Source organism: Lineus longissimus, chromosome 3 (genome assembly GCF_910592395.1).
Source record: "Lineus longissimus chromosome 3, tnLinLong1.2, whole genome shotgun sequence".
Lineage (NCBI taxonomy): Eukaryota > Metazoa > Nemertea > Pilidiophora > Heteronemertea > Lineidae > Lineus > Lineus longissimus.
In genome coordinates this window covers 28,549,968-28,555,549 of record NC_088310.1, presented here as the reverse complement: position 1 = coordinate 28,555,549, position 5,582 = coordinate 28,549,968, and positions in this window count along the sequence as shown.

Below are 5,582 nucleotides of genomic sequence, written 5' to 3'. Positions count from 1 at the left end.
TTCGGCTAAAAATTTCTGGTTTTTTCTTGTTTCCTGTCTAGATCCGTGTTCTCATGTTATTGCTCAGTGGCCTTTTTACACGCGACTCGTGTCGAGATTTTGTTGCTTTATACACCCTGGAATCAGTCTGTCATGCCCAATCACTGTAGTAGTAGTTGGCCCCTGAGACCATGTCTGACCGTATATGATCGTCAGTGCATCCACCAAGTCACTCATTACCCGATGGTTTCTTTGCTTGCTCTTCTACCTATCATGCCTGTGTCGTGTACCTTAAATGAGCGATTGTCCCTCGTTTTAGGGACCACGGTTTATTCTTAGGTTACGTGAACTGACCCTGCGACTACAATACCTGGCTGTGTCTGATTACGGGAGAGCATTCATCCCATTACTGTTATTGCCCAGTGTGTTTGGCAGCGTTTTCAATGTTGCTCTTCTCCCCGTGCCGTATCTCTTGAATTAGCAATAGTCCCTCGTTTAAGGGACCATAGGGTGCTTACGTGAACTGTTTACGAGCAATGTCTTGAATCTGATCGCCGAAGTGACCGTAATGTTACTGTTATTGCCAGTTCAGTTTGCCCGTGCCATATCCCGTAGATGAGCAATTGCCTCTCATTTTAGGGACATGGCTCAATCGTAGGAGTTTGTGACCTGTCTTGCCGTACCTAATCACGAGAGCATCCGTCCTATTCTGTTTCTGTCCGGTTTGTTTGCCTATGTCTTCTACGTGGCTCTTAAGCTGTTAAAGCACTAATGGAATAAGTGGACCTGTCTACCTTAACTGGTAACTGTCGCAATTATGAGTTCGGGCCGGATGCTGCCCTTCGACAAGGTGTACAGCGAAGATGCAAAGAGCCTGAGAGGACAATGTTAAAATCATGGGTTGCTGATCTAAGAATTGATATTATAACTACTGAAGGGCTATTAGGTTAGACCTAAAGCTTTGGTCTTGTAAAAATCAGGAGCAGATATTCCAATATGATTACATGTATTTCATTTCAGCTACGAAGCAGGTGTTTCTTGTGTGTAATCAGAGCCGATCACAAAGGTCATCGGCAGTATTGAGTAAGGGCGATCGAACCGCGGGCGGTCAGTCACGCAACTGGTCTTATAAGAAGGTTAATCGTGTTCTTTTGGCCTTCTTCATTTCATCGCGCAAAAAAAGTAGCACGGTGGCGATTCAGGTAATCATACCGGTTACGAGTCTTAATGGATTCGCCGGAAACTTTTGTCAAGAGGTTTTTAAAGGGGTCAAAGACACTCCTTTCAGTTCCGTTCACCCCTTAATTTCACCTGCCACAAAGGATTCCGGTGTGTCTATTGTTGCCTTAATTTGAATCATCACCGTAAAGAATGTTGCTCAACTCCGTAATTGCCTTGGTGTCACTATGAAGCTAACAGTCATGGTGTCACTAGTGTTTTCAATTAGGACCTTATTAGCTACAGGGCCCTTGTGCCTCATTTGACTGAACCCTAATCAGCTTAGAGTGGAATGATGCCAATTCGTCGCCTAGACGTTGGTAATTGCATGGATAAAGTGCCGAGGCAGAATTCAAGTAATTACAAGGACTAGATGAGGTTTCATTATCTTGGTCATCCAGTTCATGTGAGGAGTACCTATACGGTTTGGTCGCTTTTATCAGAGAATGTTCGTCCACAAAGTTAATCACCAGGGCAAAATGTTAATTTTGGGTACCGTCCAATTTGATTGCATCATTAAATATAGTAGGTTGTTGAATGTTGGGTGACAACTACTCTTTCACCGATATTTTCATAAGTATTTTTGTGAATTTTTTACATAAACGACGACATATTTGCCTCAACCAACCATGGGTACAAGTGCCAAGAGCCATGGGTACCCGTACATGTAGATCAAATGCTTTTCGATTGGTTGGTATAGTATTCGATGAGGGCCAATCAAAGTGCAGGGTGAAATTCAAATTGTGGGTCGAGGTTGTGATATTCAGCCTCGGACACTAGATAGATCAAGCCACTCTGATGTAACTTGGTCATATTCTAGTCACGTGCGGAGATAACTCGGTCAGTAAATTATTAATGCTTCCCCCTGACGATGATATGTCACTTATCTTTGGGATATTTAGCCCCATTATCGTCTGCGATTTTAGCGGCGAGATCAACGTGACCTTATTAGTGATGCAATCTGGATACTGACAATGATCGTAACGATTTCATTAATGAAAACAAATGACTTCATTTAGCCTGTGTCATTTACAGTTGAGAGTGTGCTGGTGGGGAGAGAGGGAGGGGGGGGGGTTGCATGGACCAACTAGAGATGAGAGCTGTGGCACCATCCTTATGCAGAGATACTAACAATGTCACTATTCAAGATCTTCCATCTCTAGGCTTTGTAGATCTGAGGGACTTTTATCTCCTTGACAGACTTTGAAAGTCCTTAGTAATATGATGCTCAAATCATTATAAACATAACACGAAATCGGCTCTTCCAATCGTAATCTTACTTTTCTATCATTATGGTTTGTTTCCAGCTGGTTGCATATTGGAGTTTGATATTCTGCTCGACTAGCAGAATCTTTATAAGAAGGATATTGCATCGCATGTCTTGCAATCTCAGGTGAGTCTTGTATTCAAGGTTGGAAGATGCATAGTGTATTCTTGTTAGATTTTCACGTTCTGTCTTACTCTTAACCAAGGCGTAGCAACATACATCGAGGTCTAAAAGAGAAGTCAAGTTTCCACGATGACAAGAGAACACTTCTCGAATGAGGCACTATCTATACCCTTGACTTATTGATATTCGTCGGATCAAAGCTCTCGGCAATCTTTCCAGCGGTAGGCCTACCATCTGTGTGATAATTCATTTTAGTTTTGAGTAAATGATACATTATCAGATTTTTTCCCGAAATACATGGGTTAATCCTGGAGTCGAATGTTACCGGCTGCCAATGTGTCTTGAGATATTCATTCTTTGAATTGATAGTGCAAAATATCGATTCTTTGCCAATGCAAAAAAATGTCAAAGACGTGCCCGATAATGGTCTCATTACTTAGGGGCCTACTTTTGGTGTTTGCCTGCTTATTAGCTTGATCAGGAGAAAACACGAACAAAGATCTGTTCCGGCTTGACCATTGCCTGGTTCCCATCCTCTGCCGTGACTATATTCAAAGAAGAAGACAAAAGGTCACATAGCGGTTGTTCAAAAGTCACCAAGAACATTGGTCGCCCAGGGTGTAGCTGCACAGTTATGTCGCAAGTAATCCGTGCAGTATGGCACCAAAGTGGGTTCGTTTTCTCGTCTATTTTGCGAGAAGCCAGATATTCTCGCTTACTAATGGGATGTGTTTGTCCGAAATAGCTCCTCCAGCCTCCTGTTATTAACATCAGGGTTAAGTTTGCCTATAGAAACTTCGTGGCCATTAGTTAGCGAAGCGTGACTTCTGCGCTGTGGACACAATTATATGCGCAGCCTCGCAACTTAGCCCCGGGACTGCTTGGTCGAGAAGTTCGTGAGATCGTTGGTTATCGATTGAAGGCAAAGCAATCTGAGTCCAACCCTTTTCACTTTATTCCCCACATCCTCATTTAAATGGTTACTCCTATGTTACGTAAGCGCTCTGCGTAAACTCTTATTTCTTAGAAAGACATTTGTATACATTCGCGGGATTAACATTAACAATGGAACCCCATATTGTATCCAGACCACATAGTACATTCACCTGTATGTAATGGATTAAGTCGTGAGCATTGTCGTGAAAGGTTCGATTTCGATGATTCGATTGACAAATTGAGGGATTAGTTCCATTACATTGATATTCAATCACCTCCCAGATTTGTCCTGGAATGTTGTGCTGCTTCGTGAAGTCAAAGGGAAGCGAGGTTGATATCTCTTGTTTCACCCCAAATGCCATGAGCAATTCAGTGCGATGTTGACAGTTGAATTATGGTTTGATAGATCAATAAATATGTTCGACGGACACCCAGAACATCGCATTACCATCTCCTAATCGCAGATACATCATTTTTGTGACTTATTAGGTTGCGAGGACCTTTCGACTATTAATCATGCACGCAAGTGGGCAACCAAGTTTTTCTATGGTGGACAGGCGATAAGTCTTTGAGAAAGCCAATAGTCCCGACCAACTGCGTCGTTAATCCATCAGTACGCTACATTTCAAGGGTCCTCTCGACTCTCCTCTCGAATGGGCACAGTTACCATGTTAACGATTATACTGAGAACGGCTGTCGTATTTCCACAAGTTCCGCCAGGCGCCTAATATGTTCGTCCCATCTGGTTGAATAAACCCAGCTCAATCTGGTCCAACCATCCCAAATATAAAATGATAAAAGGAATGAACCTGTCCACTAGATGTCCTAAAGATATGTTTGGCTGCCCGAACTCTGTCTCTTTACTCTAATAGTTTAAAGCATCCGAAGACATTATTCTGGCGTTGAACCGTCAGTCGATTCAAGGCTATCTCCACTTTATTTCCAATTTGCTACATCGAGACTATCAATTGTCGAGTGTCTGGCTCTCCGAATGATCCTGGTGTCTTTTATGCAAATCAAAGTGGATTCCAGGGAGACAAATCCTTTGTAATGTACTCGAGGTTTCTACCTGAAACCGTAGCTAGTAATTGAACACGATTGGGAAACCGTGCTGCGATGAGTATTCGACTTCGTCAGCATGTAATAGATGAATGCGATACAGACAAGGAGGCGAAGAATAAAATTGCATAGTACTTTCCATGAAGCTTTCAGGATATCACTATCAACCATGTTTTTCGCTTAATACACCAAACATTGCCGAGAAATAGAAAAATCATGCAGCGCTGAAAATGGTCACGTCTCCGCCGTCATCTCTTTTAGAATGTTTCAGAGGGCATCAAATCGGTATGATGTCACGTGACTCTTGCTCATCTGGTGCTGATATCATCCCAGTCGACCAATGGCATTGGCGCCAAGATTCTGATATCATCCTAGTCGACCGTGGGCTTTGGCGCCAAGATTCTGATATCATCCCAGTCGACCAAGGGCATTGGCGCCAAGATTCTGATATCATCCCAGTCGACCAAGGGCATTGGCGCCAAGATTCTGATATCATCCCAGTCGACCGTGGGCATTGGCGCCAAGATTCTGATATCATCCAAGTCGACCAAGGGCATTGGCGCCAGGATTCTAGTTGCCAAGCACAACAAATGGTACTCATCTTGATCGCGCAAGCTGAAACGACGATAGCGTAGTATTCACGGTACCTGATTGACCGCCCTTGAGTGGGGAGTCAATTCTGGTAGGAAGAGACCCGCCCAAATCGTTTGTCTATCCTGTCTACTGTTGTCCGTTAGGACGGAGTTATACATTGGATTCACGTTGTCCCTGGTCATGTTTCACTTGTCACGAGGTTACTGACGTGAGCGTGAAAAGTGACCTCGTGAATCGAAAGTAGCCCGCTCTTTGGAAATGACTTGTTCGCATTAAAAAAGTGAGCAGTGATATGTTACCTGTGAAAGCGTGAACGCTACAGTATATAATCGCGGCGGGCGATTGGGTTCGGTCATGACGGTGGTATTCGTCAGTTTATGGATTACCGAGCTCCACTGAGTATTCC